This window comes from Engraulis encrasicolus, unplaced genomic scaffold (assembly GCF_034702125.1).
Source record: "Engraulis encrasicolus isolate BLACKSEA-1 unplaced genomic scaffold, IST_EnEncr_1.0 scaffold_45_np1212, whole genome shotgun sequence".
In the NCBI taxonomy this organism is placed as follows: Eukaryota; Metazoa; Chordata; class Actinopteri; order Clupeiformes; family Engraulidae; genus Engraulis; species Engraulis encrasicolus.
This window is the reverse complement of record NW_026945764.1, coordinates 514,982-532,134: the sequence shown is the minus strand read 5'-3', so window position 1 is coordinate 532,134 and position 17,153 is coordinate 514,982. Positions and strand designations below refer to the sequence as shown.

The following is a 17,153-nucleotide window of genomic DNA, read 5'->3' as shown; positions in this document are numbered from 1 at the left end:
ATTAGCTCCCCATACATTTTAGAATCGAATTGAAAATACTTATTTTAGTTTTTAAGTCTTTGCATGGCCAGGCCTTTTTTTTTTTTTTTTTTAATTCTGCACCACCATTCCGCACCTAGGTTCCTCAGATCCATTCACCAAGGTCCCGTCCATACTCCCCGGTCCCGTCTTGTAAATAAGTGGCTTTGGAATGATATGCCGCCAGACGTCAGACTCGCTTCCTCTATCACCACTTTTAAATCTAGGCTAAAAACATAGCCTAATTTTATTTGTTAGTTTTTGCCTCTTAGTTTTTAGCTTTTCTTTCCTTGAAGCCAATGCTTTTAGTTTTAGCACCTCATGTAGGCCTACCTAAATTGTTTTTCAATACTTTTTTAGGTATCATATTATTTTATCCTTCATCTTTCTTACCATGTGTTGGACAATAGGCCTATACTGTCAGTGTTGCAACTGTACACTGTGCCTAGATGTATTTGTCTATTATCTAAATGTTGCTACTAATATCCTTTATTGCTTTTATTTATTTATGTATTTATATATTTATCTATTACATCTGGTGAAAGGAAGGATACATGTTGAGGCAGTATTCTGCTATGTGTGGGGGAATATGACACAGTTCAAGGGAAAAGGACATGGACTAAAATAGCACAAACTGTAGAAAGCAATAAGATGGTTTTTAATCTGTCTGCTGAACGTTTTGATATATTTTGATATGCGGTGCAATATGCTTAAAAGATATTCACAATATTCTTAGAGAGTAGGGTATAGTACAGTAGAGTTGAGTAGCCTACTTTCATCAATCCCAAAGGAAATTAAGGTGTCATACATAAACAAAAATAAACAAACACAAAAAGTACAAAAGACCTAATATAACTATCAGCCTTACAGCCTTACAATCTTCCAGCCTTACACACACACACACACACACACACACACAAACACACACACACACACACACACACACACACACACACACACACACACACACACACACACACACACACACACACACACACACACACACACACACACACACACACACACACACACACACACACACACACACACACACACACACACACACACACAGGGTAAAAGTCCTGGAAAGGTAGAGTGTTGCACACAAAACGTGCTAATATGCAGACTGTTTTTTTTATTTTTAGATACAGTAGAAAGTAATTACATCCCAGCTTTGCTATTCTCTTGGATATACACGTACACTCTACTGACTATGGTATTTCCTATGTGTGTCTCCTGATCAGGTAATGAGGTGAGGTGCTGCCATCTGGTGGAGGAAAGGGTCAGTGCGGGCTCCTCAGGATGAGTTCCCCTGTCAACCAAGAGTCCCAGTTGGGTCAATCTCACAAGTAACTTTGACTCAATACAATCTCATGTTAAGCAATGTAGAAAATGTTAAAGTTTACCCCAAAATTCACTTTTTCATAAATAACTCACACAGAAATCCAAGTAACCCCAAAAGGTTCACATATATTTTCTTGTTGGTGTGGATTTAATGCTTATCTTCAACATTTATATTGACCATTTGCAGATATTTAGTAGTGCAATGGACTGAATGTAACCAAAACTATAGCCAATCCAAACATCTTACATTCTTCATCTTGGTTTGTAATTGTTTTTCTATCTGTTCCTTAGTGGCACAGAGGAGAGACCAGGGTCTCCTACTGACAGCTGTGTGTCCATGAGGAGTGACCAATCTGAGGATGAGACACTAAGGTTGAAAGGGTCAGGGCCTCCACCTGGCACAAGGTATCTTAAGCCCAACCTCCTTGGCTGATGTTTGCTGTTGAAATGGTAGAGCACTACTACTATGTAAATGTACATGTTTAACACACAGAGGACTGAATGCCCTTCAGAGGGCAATTTGACATGTCTCCAAAAACAAATCTGTAACTCTGTGAGTTTTTGTCATTGAAACATATAAGTCACACCATTAGAAACCTCAGACAAATATTTATATATATATATTAAATAAATTATATAGCTGGCCCAATTTAAAGAAAGTGAAAATAAATCTTTGCATATTCTGTACTCTCTGCCTGTAGCAGCCACACCTATAGCTATTCACATGTAAAGTACCGGTGCTTGAGTGGCTATTCAGAGGTGACAACACGCCCCTTTCAGCTAGGCAAAACACAGTGTCCTGCCACAGGACAAAGAGAGTGACAGTTGGGTGTGCTATCAGAGCACATGGAGATTGACAGGGGGGTGTGGGCCATTAGAGGTTTTTCACACCTATCTCATTAGTATTCAAATGAGACAGGCAGTGGCAGTGGCATAGTCTTTCTTTTTTGCATTTTGTATGAAAACAACAAAACATTTCTAAATGCCCTTTTTACTTTTATGTAGCCAACACATTTGTTTACAAGATTCAAACTTCAAAAGTCTTGGCTAGATATATTTATTGTGTGTTTTCTTGCACTTTTTGAAGACCTCTGAAACCTGTTTTTTTGTACAGTTGTGTTTATACTCAATTTAAATAAAACATGTTTGTATGACATCCAATTTTCTTTCAGATTATTTCTTGTCAGGCTTTTCAGAATACAACCATATATTCCACTGTTGTATGGATGCTTACTGTTAGTTGAAAATACTTGAAAATGTCAGGGTGGTGCAAGCAGCCTAAAAGCCTCTGAAAGGCCTTAGACCTCAGAGGGTTAATGTCATCTAATGTAATATAAACCTATATATTAAATCTAAATATATACCTTTTTCAGTTCATATGTAGGCTTAGGGATATATTGAGCAAAATTCAAATTTTCGGACCTCTACTGATCTTAGCAGCAAAAAACTACCAAAGTCAGATTTGGATCCGGTCATGGTCCGCGTATTAACAGTAGAAATTGCATTTTGCGTAAAAAATCAATGACATCGTAAATTGATATTCAACTTTTATATTCATTAACATTTCGATTGAAAATTAACATTTTGCTATTAGAGTTGACATATTTGTTACACTTTCATATTTCGATTGAGAGTTTAACCCTCTTAAATCCACAGCTGAATTGCAACCTCTATTAACAGCTTTCTAGTAGTTTCAATGACTGAATATATAAAGCTCCATGATCCAAAAATCCATACTCTGAACTGCAGTTTCTCCACATTGTTGTCTGTGTTGCTTAGTGGCATGGAGAGGAGATCAGGGTCACCTACAGAGAGTTGTGTGTCAGCAAGGACAGACAGATCCAAACCTGAGCCACCTGACTTCAAAGAGCCAGAGCCTCCTCACGAGCAACGGTATGTTAAGCGCCAGCTGCCTGGTCCTGTTTTAGTGAATTTAAAATATAATTATATTTATAATCATAATAATGAAGTGTTACTATCATGTGTTCATGACAATCAAATGTTTCATGTCTAAATGTATGTATACGTTCAATTAAAAAACAATGATTCATAGAAATGGTTGGTTTTACCTTCAAAACTCATTATTTAAAAAAAAACAAAAAAAAACATTGGGCAATTCTGTATTAGCTGCAAAACTAATGTATTGTTGTATTGGCTAATTACTTTGTGGACTTGCCTAGGTAAGTCTCACTCACTGCTCTTGGTAAAGTATATTTATTAAATGGACTTGCCCAAGCAAGAAATTCACCCCAGATTTGCAACATTTATTGACTGTACAGTGGTCAAGTAGTTTCACTCACTCTGAACTGCAGTTTCTCCACATTGTTGTCTGTGTTGCTTAGTGGCATGGAGAGGAGATCAGGGTCACCTACAGAGAGTTGTGTGTCAGCAAGGACAGACAGATCCAAACCTGAGCCACCTGACTTCAAAGAGCCAGAGCCTCCTCACGAGCAACGGTATGTTAAAGTGGAAGTTGCCAACTTGATTTCAGTCATAACTTGTACTGTCATGGGATTCCAGAAGTAGTACATGAAATCACCCATTACAGAAAAAAGACAAGTTATTTTGCTCTCCTCAAAGCCTGTAGAGTTCGTAATGCATTTCGGTACTCCATTGATCTTTCATTTCCATTATGAATCTTGCCTCAATACTTAATTTCACCCCAAAATTGGAATTTACCATTTACATTAAAATTCCATTTTAGATACAATCTTTAGATTTATATTCAACATTTCACATTTGATTTGAAAATAATTTAGATTTACATTTAAAGTGCTACTGTCCCATTTTTCAAATAAGCTTTCCTTGAGTGAAATGATTGCGTTTTACCTTTCTCATGTACTTTCAAGTATGGCAGTGCAAATTTTACCTTTAAGATAGCAATTGACATGGAGTCCTATGAGACCAGCTGGCAGCTAGAGTTGACATATTTATTTCATTACACTCATATTTTGATTGAGAGTTTAACCCTCTTAAATCCGCAGCGGAATTGCAACATTTCACTGACTGAATACTCCAAGATCCAATACTTCATACTCTGAATTGTAGTTTCTCCACATTGTTGTCTGTTGCTTAGTGGCATGGAGCTGAGATCAGGGTCACCTACAGAGAGCTGTGTGTCAGCAAGGACAGACAGATCCAAACCTGAACCACCTGACTTCAAAGAGGCGGAGCCTCCCCATGAGCAACGGTATGTTAAGCGCCAGCTGCCTGGCCCTGTTTTAGTGAATTTAACACAAGCAACTGTATTCTGGCAGAAAACGCTTTAACTTAAACACTGCAACTGAGCGGCAGAAAGTAGGAAATAAAAGGGGTGCGTCCTTACATCTACCATCATGCACCACACCGTTTTTGTTTGCAAATTCTTCATAAACATGTTCAATAAATACACCAAATAAAACTGGATCATATTGTTTTTTACTTAAATTGCACCTCTGTCATATTTTAACTTTCTTGTAGGAATTTTACTTTTTGAAAAATGACTATACATAGTCCAGTATACGCATACATGTACCCACCAGAATAAAACTGCCTGCCACTAGTTAAGGGTATATAATAAGAATCTACTCCTTTGAACCGTTGTATTGAAGTATCAGAACCTCTTCTTTGTACTTGGACAACGTGAATGTTACTGAAAGTGGCCTGCAGGGAAGACAGAGTGGTGTCCCCCCCACCTGCTTAACGTTTTGTACGGGGTTTTTGGCCTGATAAAAAAGTAATAAATACACCAGGCCACCGGGGGGGGGCATTTGCCGTAAGGCCCTATGGCAGTTCCGCAGTGCTCATATTTTGGATTGAGAGTTTAACCCTTTAAATCCGCACGGAATTGCAACTGGCCACTGACTGATACTCGCAAGATCCAAAAATCCATACTCTGAATTGTAGTTTCTACACATTGTTGTCTTTTGCTTAGTGGCATGGATTGGCACTCTCACTCCTTCTCTTGGTAAAGTATATTATTAAATTGAACTTGGCCCAAGCAAGAAATTCAACATTTAAAATTTGCAACATTTTTGACTGTACAGTGGGTCCAGTATTTCACTCACTCAACTGTAGTTTCTCCACATTGTTGCTCTGGTTGTTGCCTTTAGTGGCTGGATGGGACAGGGTCACCTACAGAGAGTTATTCTCAGCAAGACGACAGATCCAACCTGAGCGCCCTAACTTCAAGAGCCACAGTCCTCCCAAACGAGCAACGTATGTTAAAGTGGAAATTGGCAACTTGATTTTAGTCATCTTGTCCTGTCATGATTCCAAAAGTAGTACATGAAATAACCCAATACAGAAAAAAGATAAGTTATTTTGCCTCCTCAGCTGTAGGAGTTTCATATGTCTTCCGGTACTTCCAGTGATCTTTCAGTTTCATTACCGAATCGTGCCTCATACTTAATTTCGACCCAAAATTACGCGGAAATTTACCATTTACATTAAAATCCTGTTAGATACAATCTTTAGATTCATATTCAACATTTCACATGTGATTTGAAATACATTTTAGGTTTTACAAATTTTAAAGTGCTTACTCTCCATTTGTCAAATAACTTTGTTTAGCCTTTCCTTGAGTGACTAATGGTTGTTGTTTTTTCCTTTCTCATGTACTTTCAAATCATTCCCTGAGTATGGCAATGCAAATTTTACCTCCAAGCCTAGCAATTGACAGGGAGCCCTAGGAGACCAGCTGTCAGCTTAGAGTTGACATAGTTAATTTCATTACACTCATATTTTGATTGAGAGTTTAACCCTCTTAAAATACGCCACGGATTGCAACATGTCCACTGACTGAAACTCCAAGATCCAAAACCATACTCTGAACTGCAGTTTCCTCCACATGTTTGCCTGTGTTGCTTAGTGCATGAGAGGACCACAGGGTCACCTACAGAGAGTTGTGTGTCAGCAGCCAGACAGATCCAAACCTGAGCCACTAACGTCAACCCGCCAGAGCTCCTTACGAGCACGGTATGTTTAAGCAACCCTGCCTGGTCCTGTTTTAGTGCATTTAAAATAAAATATATTTATAATCACAATAAGGCAGTGTCCCTTATCAATTTTTCATGATAAGGAAATGTTTTTCTGTCTAATATTGTATATGTTCAATAAAAAACAAGATTCACAAAAATTGGTTTGGTTTTTACCTCGAAAACTCATTATTCTTTTATTTGTTAAAACTTGGACAATTCTGTATTAGCTCAAAAACATGTAGTGTTACCTGGCGATTAAGGTTGAGTGGCTTGCCTAGTGAGTCTCACTGTTCACTGCTCTTGGTAAAGTATATTTATTAAATGGACTTGCCCAAGCAAGAAATTCACCCCAGATTCGCAACATTTATTGATTGTACAGTGGTCAAGTTAGTTTCCTCACGCCGACCTGCAGTTTTCTCCACATTGTTGTCTGTGGTGCTTAGTGGCATGGAGAGAAGAGCCGGTCACCGACAGAGAGTGTGTGTCAACAAGGACGACAGATCCAAACCTGACCCACCGAACTTCAAAGAGCCAAGGAGCCTCCTCACGAGCAACGTATGTTAAAGTGAAGTTGGCAACTTGATTTTAGTCATAACTTGTACTGTCATGGTAGTCCACAATTAGTACATGATCACCCATTACAGAAAAAAAGATAAGTTAGTGTGCTCTCCTCATAGCATGTAGAGTTCATAATGCTATGTACTCCAGTGGCTTTCATTCTCTTAGGAATCTTGCCTCAATACTTAATTTCGACCCAAAATGGGAATTTACCATTTACAATTGAAATTCCATGTATCTACATCTTTAGATGCATATTCAAGTTTTACATGTGATTGGAAAATAATTTAGTTTTACCTTTAAAGTGCTACTGCTCATTTTTCAATAAGCTTTGTTTACCCCTTTCCCCCCCCCCCCCCCCCCCCCCCACCCCAAGAAGAAAGAAAGGGAGAGGGAAGGGAACAGCCCCCCCCCCCCCAACCCCCCCCCCCCCCCTTGAGTGAAATGATGTGTTTTACCTTTCTCATTCTTTCAACCATTTCCCTGAATTACAGTGTCAATTTTTACCTCCAAGCTAGCAATTTCGGGACATGGAGCCCGTTGAGACCAGCTCCCGCTAGAGTTGACATATTTATTCATACACATCTATATTTTGAGTGAAGGTTTTAACCCTCTTAAATCCGCAGCGGAATTTGAACATTTCACTGACTGAATCTCCAAGATCCAAAATCCATACTCTGAACGTATTTCCTCCACATTGTTGTCTTGTTGCTTAGTGGCATGGAGAGGACACCAGGTCACCTACAGAGAGTTTGGTGTTACGCAAGGACACAGATCCAAACCTGAGCCACCTAAGTTCAACCCAGCCATAGCCTGACTCACGAGCAACGGTAGTAAGCAACACCGGTCTGTCAAATGTTTTAGTAGTTTAACAAGCAACTGTATTCGGCAGAAACCGCTTTTAACTTAAACCCAGCAACGGAAAGGCAGAAAGTAGGAAATAAAACTGCGTCCTTAATCTAAAATATGCCACACACCGTTTTTGTTTGCAAATTCTTCCCAAAATAACAGTTCATAATAACACCAAATAAAACGGGAGCTATTGTTTTACATAAATTGCCCAAACTCTGTGTCCCTATTCAACTTTCTGTAGGAATTTGACTTTTTGAAAAATGACTATAACATAGTCCAGTTAACGCTACATATACCCCCAGAATAAAACAGCCTGGCACTAGTTTCCCGAAAGTGTAATATTAGAATCTACTTCATTAAGTATTGATCGAAGTATCAGAATCTCTTTGGACTTGGACAAAGTGCATGTTACAGAGTGCCCGGCATGAAGACAGAGGGCCTGCTAACGTGTTTTACTGGTTTGGCCTGAAGAAAAAGTAATTAAATACACGTCAGGTCCACCGGGTGCATTTCCCGGTATGCCCCTATAGCCATCCAGCAGTGCTCCATATTTTGCTTGAGAGTTTAACCCTCGTAATCCGCGCGGAAGTTGCAACATTCACTGAACTGATACTCCCAGATCCAAAATCCATACTCTAACTGTGAAAAAAGTTTTTCTCCACATATTGTCTGTGCATTAGTTGCATGGAGTTGGCATCTCACTCACTGCTCTTTGGTAAAGTAGATGTATTAACTTGACTTGCCAAGCAAGAATCACCCCATACGTTTGCAACTTTATGACTGAAGTGGCCCAGTAGTTTCACTCACTCGAAACTGTCGTTGCTCCACATTGTTCCTGTGTTGCTTAGTGGCATGGAGAGGGGACCAGGTCCCCTACAGCGAGTTTATGTCCAGCAAGGACAGACAGATCCAAACTGAGCCACTTTAACTCAAAGAGCCACACCTCCTCACAGCAACGTATGGTTAAAGTGGAAAGTGGCAACTGATTTTAGTCTAACTTGTACTGTCACAGGGGATTCCAAAAGTAAGTACATGAAATCACCCTTTACAGAAAAAGACAAGTATTTTGCTCTCCCTCAAAGCCTGGAAGTTCATAATGCATCCGTTCCCCCAGTGGATTTCATTTTTCCATTATGAATCTGCTCACATACTTAATGTTCGACCCCAAAATTTGGAATTTACCATTTTACCTAAAATTCCATTTAGATACAATCTGTAGATTTATATTCACATTCACATTGATTTTGAAAATAAGTTAGATTTACAGGTAAATGCTCTGTCCCTTTTTCCAAATAGCTTTGTTTTACCCCTTTCCGGGTAGTGAAATGACCTTTCTCATTACTTGCAACATTTTCCTGAGTATGGCAGTGCAAATTTACCTCAAGCTAGCAATGAGAATGGCGAGCCCTATGAGCCCAGCTGGCATCTAGAGTTGACATATTAATTTTCATAATATACTACACCTGACGAAACCAGACTGCATGTCGAACGTTGTGGTTAATAAACCTGGAGCACACCAAGTGTGCGGACCGTCTCTTTTTTTCATATTTATTTCATTCACTCCTATTTTGATTGGAGAGTTTACCCTTTAAATCGCAGCGGAATTGCAACATTTCACTGACTGAATACTCCAAGATCCAAATCCATACTCGGAACTGCAGTTTCTCCACATGTTTTTCTGTGTTTGCTTAGTGGCATGGGAGATAAGACCAGGTCCCTACAGAGAGTTGTGTGTCCAGCAAAAACAGACAGATCCAAACCTGAGCCACCTAACTTCACCAGCCAAGGGCCTCCTCACAGCAACATTAATGGTAAGCAACACCTGCTGTCCTGTTTTAGTGAGTTTAACAAGCGCAACTGTATCTGGCAGGAAAATGCCTTTAACTAAAGCGTTTTTCTGCCAGAAACAGTTCTTGTTAAATTCACACTTCCACAATGTTTACCTCTACGGCTCAAAGCTATAAGACAGTCCATAAGTGGGCTTGTCTTTTGAGCTTTTGAGCCATAGAAGAAACATGGTGGCGGCATAGTATGCTGCATTTGTTTCATTCCTCGAAGTGGAGGAGTTACAAATCCCCATGGTGTTCTTGGTGACCTGTGTCTTACCTCATGTGTGTGAATAGTGTCCCTTTTGAAAGAATATATGCCAGACAGCACATTTTCTTTTAGACCGTCAAATTTTACGATTAGAGACTCAACAGGTAGCCGAGTGGAATAGTGTTGGATTAGTATGCAGATTATCAGGGTTTTTATTAACTAATCATCAACATGATACATTCCTTTAAGAAATGGCAAAGGTGGACCATTTAAATATTATCTGACGCCAGGATCGTTTGCATGTTTTTTATTTTATTTACTACACATACAAAATAACATCATACTTCCAAGACAGCAGAGACGTACCGAGCCTATGGCAGGGCATATAGGCCATCGTTGTGTGTTTAGCAACCTGCATGAAAGCTGTGATGAAAATCCAGGGTCATTCCACAAAACATTGATATCTGAACTTCCTAAGTTTAAACAGTTGGAAATGTTGTCAGTAGTTCATAGAATGAAACTGCTAATTTCAAGGTGGTCTCTCAATTTCTGCCGCAGCTGTGATGTCTAACTGTTTATGTCTTTACCTAAAGTCTATGTCTATGTCTGCATTGGAAAGTAAGAAACGTAATTTCAATTCCTTGTATGACCATCACATGTAAAGACTTGACTTGACTTGACTTATTGTCAAAAGTGGGTTGTACGACCATATGGATGTATTGGGCATTTGAGCATGAAGTGCATTTCAGTATGTAGAAATTAGGCAAGCACGTTCAACAACACACACGTGAATCATAGGAGCTAGATGAACACCAATCAGGGCAGATTTCTCACATCACAGAGGAGGTCCCATGTCAGCGCAGTTGCTCTGAAGTGACTGCCTCGCTGCTCAGCAGAAAATCTGTTACCGCGATTAATGCGGCGCCGAAGTCATATGCCGCGTCCTGGACAGAAATTCTAACCAGGATGCTTCACGCGGGATGCTGTGGGCATGCACACTGCTTAGCGTGGGCAGAACTGCTTCATCCCGAATGAGTTCAATGGCCCAGTGATTAGCATATGAAAAGCAGTGAGAGCGTGCCAGGACCTCTGACTGGCCTCAGTCTTACTGGACAAAAAAGGCACGTGATTCAAAGTAAAAGGTCTCCGCTATTGGTCACCTACGTCTATGTTCATTTATGCATACCATAGGGATCCATATCGTTATGCAATTATGGTTATTATTACCATAGGATGTTTTTTTACTTTGTATACTCATGTCATTCTTATCAGCTGCACTGTGACTAGCTATACCATAAATGATGCTGATTTAGTGAGGAAATGAAAAAGAAAGCTTTCTTAAAAAGCGCTTTTAATATCACACCACACAATGTACACACACTGACTGGAAACATGCATTTCATGTCGATAAAGAATGAAATCAACAAACAACATAGCCTGCACACAATATGCACTATGCATGGTGTATAAAGGATCTGATTTGGAGGAGTGATTTTTACCTTTCCACATTACATGGAAAGAGAATGATGAAATTGTGACCCTGACAGGTAGTTGTGTTACATGAGTGCTTTTTGCTCATTTGTAGAATAATGGAAAAAGGACCAGCGTCACCGATACGGAGAAATGTGCCTCAGAAGATGATGAACCAGGATCCATCATCCCTTCAGACAAGGTATTTTGGCCATTTCCACACAATAGTCTGGGAGGCAATTCTGAAAAGTCCAGACATGTCAGGGTATAAGCTGACGCGTTTTTGATTGACTTTTATGAGCTATTTTACGAAGAAATTCCGTTATTTTGTGTAATAGAAAGACAGAATAGACAGAAAATTGTGATAATCTCAGCAACCATAAAGGCGGCCACGGACAAACACTTGGTATCAACTGAAAGCTCACAGTTATGGGATGTCTATTAAAGTGTCAGCATGAACATTCCTGTTACAGTATAGGAGATAATTGAGCTTGAATATGTAAAAATCAATTCAGCTTGAACATGTAAAAATCAATCTCCGCCTACAGAGTACCACATTACAGTTAATATTATCTTCAAAACATAAGATATAAACTCAAAACATCTATGAATCAGTAGCCCAATCTAGGGGAAAGATTTGTGTCATTTGTCAGGCATGGGTGGAATGGGACAAACACTAAAATCATTCTCACAGAAAATGCTGGAAGCCGGCTTGCCTTTTGGGGCAGAGATGAAACAAATACTATTAGAAAACAAGCTAAAAGAATCTTGAAAACTCCGATCCACCCAGTCAAAGTTTTATGGGCCAAACAATTCAGGCCATCCGTGGATGTCAGCCATCTTGGAAAGTTGTTTGAAGCCCCCTGCGTTTTGGGGTATACTAAATACATACATGTTTTAAAGTTGGCTAGGAACACGCAATTTGAACAATCACATGGCTTGGAGCGGAGTAGAACTCAAACCTCCAGATCTGTAATCCAACCCCTTCCATTGATATTAAATTACATACAAATACTGATGATTTGAGTTGGCTAAGGACACTGCATAGATCTCATTTTGAAAAGCAACAGGGCTTCGACTGGGGTTCGAACCTCCACCCCCATATCCCTAATTCAGCCACATTTGCCATTCAATACTAATGACATACATGGCATTTAAGTTGCCAAGGAACACTGCATTTTATTTTGCAAATCACAGGGCTTTGACTGGGATTTCGAACCCCAACCTCCATACTGTAATCCAGCACTTTTGCCATGCATACTAAATAAAAGACAACTGGCATTTTAAGTTTGGCCAAGGAACACTGCCATATGATATAATTTGAAATCACATGGCTTTGACTGGGGTTTCGAACCCCAACCTCAATATTCTGGTAATTCAGCACATTTGCCAGCCCTACTAATTGATTACATGGGCATTTAAGTCGACCCGCCAAGGAACGCTGCATATGATATAATTTAGAAAATCAACATGGCTTTGGGTGGGAGTTGACCCTCAACCTCCATATCTCTAATGCAGCTGCAATGCAATTACCACTAAGCCAAGCCTAATTGTTCATGCCGAATCCAGCAGACTATCTTTACATTGCATTGCAGGCTGAACAAATGACTTCTAGAATGTTTTCGCACCTGCTCGTTAACGAATATGAATCTTGAGACAGGACCGTTGAAAAAAATGGAACCCTTCACTGGCGCACCTGTTGTGATTGACTGAAAGCCAGTTATTATTGAGCCTGCTAAACTGGGAAGAAAATGAGAATGAGTTTTTTGCTTTACAACTCGTGTCAAAAAACTAAAAGGAGTTGGCCGTTCCTTTTCACAGATCGGAGTCATGCTTGTGATCTCTCTAACGTCGTTGAATGAAGTTTATTACTTTTTCCTGCACAATGACCTCGGGTGGGCATGCGCTGATTCTCTTTAAAAATTCACTTTTCGAAAGACTGGGATTCTCTAGACCCAGGCCTGTTTTGTTTACAAACCCTGCCCATTTAAAAATATTGGGAAGTTTGGGAGATGAACTTTCACAATTTAGAGACATCCCATAGAGCTCGCTACAACGCTCAAACTAACTTCTAGGTTAAAGGTTGATGTTGTATGACCGAAAAAGCCTCCTACACTCTAATCTCTAGAGTGGCGGAACTGTCGTTCATGAAGGTTTTGAATGGGGACCCAGGCTTTCACTAAATCGCCAAAAACGGGAAAACGACAAGAGACACGGAGAAGCCTATAACTATACGCGATCTCCAAGCCGAGCCGGTCGTTTTAGTGTTTGAACGGTGTCTCTATCTCGAAAGGCCTAGGAGGAGATCCATTTTCTATTTTACTGCTGCCCTGCACAAGAACGATAATAAAAAACAGGACTTAGAGATTACTATAATCGGGCCTTGCTCTGCAAGGGCCATGCTCTGCATGGTCCTTGCTCCGCAAGCCCGCTTAATAGGACATGTTTATGTCCCCGGTTCTAAGACTGAGATGAGTGAACCATCTCTGTGGTAGTAAAGCTGATTGGCTGTCGACCTGACGAAGATTTTAGTAAAATCAACCCTGAAAGGTGGAATTTGCGCTGAGGGCAAGATCGCCTGGAGGCTATATAACGTGGCACTGAAGGCGCAAACACTAACTTAATGGATACGCTTTCTTCGGCTGTGGTGATTCAGGTAAAGTAGAGGGATGGCTCACTCATCTCACTCTAAAAACCAGGGACATACAGTACAGGCCAAAAGTATGGACTCACCTTCTCATTTAATTGATTCTCTTCATTTTTGTGGCTTTTTAAAGAACATAATACATTTTCAGAGAGGGCATTATTTCTGTGCATGAACACATGTATAATTTGTTGCTTACCAAAAAAAATGAAAATGTATAAAAAATAAAACAATCATTTAAAAAATCAACACAGCAAAACTGAGGGCCCCACATGTTTCAACAAGCTTATTTTTCTGTCTATTTTCAAGTGAAAATACCCAGTCATTCGAGTCAATTTTAATTTACACAAGCAATACAAGATTTTCTTGATCTGATAATGGGTCACTTGGTCAGTATAGCTGGTTATCTAGGTGAAACAGTGATACAAAAAGAAAAAGTAAAAGTGAAAAACCCTGCCAGAGATTCCCTCCAACACAGGTTTGACCTCTCCAAGTAACTGGCTGTGACTCTATCATATCAAGAAAATGTCTGTAAAATGCTTGTATTGGCAAGGGTTTAAAACTAGGTTTTAGGTCTCAAAATCCCAGTTCCACAATTCTAGTGAGTTATTGGAGGACTTTAATGTTCAATTAGGATTGGCATGACTGCCTGGGCCTTTTTAGTTTAAAATAGACAAAAATAAGCTTATTGAAATGTGTTGGGCCATCAGTTGTGCTGTGTCGACGTCAGGTGGATAGACCGCTGTCATTGCTGTTGGACAACAGCTAGAATGATATTTTTTGGTAAGTACGTAATTCTCCATGTGTTCATGCACAGTTTTGATGCCCTGCAAGAAAATACACAATGAAAATACAGGGAAATAAAGACAATTTATAAATGAGAAGGTGAGTCCATACCTTTGGCCTGTACTGTATAATGTACATGTCCTAATGTTCTTATTTGTAAGACTCGTTCACCATCTCTGTGGGACGATGCAATCACATCCGGATTGCATGCTGACCAACCACTTGAGTCGGACGTTCACAGAAGGTCCCCTGCATGGCTAGTGTTCCCAGTACCCGAGCCTGTGATAGCTGATACCAGAACCCTGTGTCCCAGAGGCATAGTGGTCACATCAAGCCGGTAAAACTGGATGAAAGTGCAGCTGGCCCAGCCAGCCGCTCTAAAACACTTCAGAAATTATCCCTTACGAAAATGGACCATGGTTTATTATGGTATTATTATGATTATCATAGTTCTACCATGGTATGTCATGATTACTCTAAGTACTCTGAATCTACCATAATTGTACTATGGCTTACTATAGTATTACTGTGAGTGCGTATACATGCAGTTCAGTATTCCGAATATGAGGCATATCCCGGTTAAGATCATATTCGGGATAAGGTGTTTATATGAGCACAGAACGTTATATCCCAGTCTACATTCTTGGCCGTTATAGAATTCTCTTCAAATGCGTGTAGCTTGGATACCAGCAGCAACGTTCTGTGGGAAGCCCCTGTATTCCGGATAAGGTGTTTACATGCGTCAGTATCCCGGCTTCTTTCGGAATACTCCACCTAGCATATCCCGATTTCTCAGTATCCCGAATAAGGGCTTATTCGGGATACTGAAGTGTTTATATGCTCAAACGCAAATTCGGGATACTTAATATCCCGATCATATTCGGGATACTGAACTGCATGTATATGCACTTTGTGATGTAAATGTAGGCCTAGTAACATGGTTCTACCATGGTATGTTCATGATTACTCTACCCTTACGAAAATCGGTCATGGTTGTAAAGCAATAACCATGGTTTTACTCCCACATTTCATGGTGATTCTAAGTACTATCAACCAACCATAGTTCTAGTAGTAGCTGTCATAGTAGTAGCCGTAGTAGTCGTAGTAGTAGCCCTTACAAAGATTAACCATGGTTTTACTATGAAAACTAATCATGGTTTACCATAGATTTACTAGGGTTTATAGTTAATCATGGTTTTTAGTGTAAACATGACAACCATGGTTTGTGACTATGGTTTAACTTATGGTATAACCCTAGTATACTCTTTGCCATAAACCATGGTTCCGCCCAAACCGCATTTTATTTTAACCATGGTCGCCCACCCAAAAAGCCCTTTTTTAAAACCATGGTTTTAAAAAGCATGGTGGGGTGAAGAGGTGCATGGTTAAACCATAGTCACGAACCATGGTCTTCTTAGTTACCCAAGAAAACACAAAAACCGTGGTGTAATGGCTAGGGAGTTGGACTCTAGATCACAGTTTCGAATCCTGCCCTCACCTTTCCATAGACCTCCATCCATGGCTGAATTGCCCTTGAGCAAGGCACCTAACATTGATCCAGGGACTGTAACCAATAGCCTGTAAGTCGCTTCCGATTAAAAAAAAAAAAACGTCAGCTCACTGTAATGTAATGAATAACTATTAACAATGGATAGTTGTCATAGTAAAACCATGGTAAGTTTTGCATAGTGAAATGATGGAAAATCTATAGTTAAACCATGGTTACATCCATAGTTAAACTATGGGCAGTGTTTCCCATACATTGAGGAAACTATGGCGCACCGCCATAGCTTAAATTTGGCCGCCATAGTTTCTGAAAATGTTTAAAAAAATATATATATATATTTTAACGATTTCCGTTTTTTTTAAACGATTTGAAAGATGATTTCCTTTGCATTTTCCTCCTGGAGTAAATACATCCTAATAGAGAAAACCATGAGTGCATGAAAAACAGAGGGAAAACAGTCTAATCAAGTTGTTGTACTTAACTTGGGTTTGGGAGCAATTAAAAATCTTCAGAGAAGAGACAGCTGGGATCAGAGCCAGTTCTGACCTCCATGGGGCCCTAGGCAAAAATATGGCAAGAGGCCCCCATAAAGTGCGCTCTTGAGACAAAAACATCAATAATGTCATAACAGATTGTGAACATGTAGACAACGGTGGCTGTACTGAACATGCGACTACCTCATCAGCTGCAGGTGTACCTGGCTCATCTGTGTACTACCTGAACATTGTGCTGGCCCTCCACTGGCTGACTGACTGGAGTCTGAGCTGGTCAGAAACTTAAGCACCGGTAAAATATAACTAAGGCTTCAATTAATTTAGCTCCATCAAATTGTGTAGCCTGCCCCCTAGTAGCTTGCCTTTAGTAATCTGGTCTAAAACGTTTTTTAAAAAATAAATGAATAGGCCTATGATAAGAAACTCATATGTAAAATAAATTATTTAGCTATATAACATGTGTTATTATGAATGTTATCACACAT

General features: G+C 39.7%; 1 pseudogene; it reads left to right on the top strand.

Annotated features, from left to right (window-relative positions):
* Positions 1-15,918: 15,918 nt before the first annotated feature.
* LOC134444114 (protein NLRC5-like) overlaps positions 15,919-17,153 on the top strand; it is a 116,034-nt pseudogene continuing 114,799 nt past the window's right edge.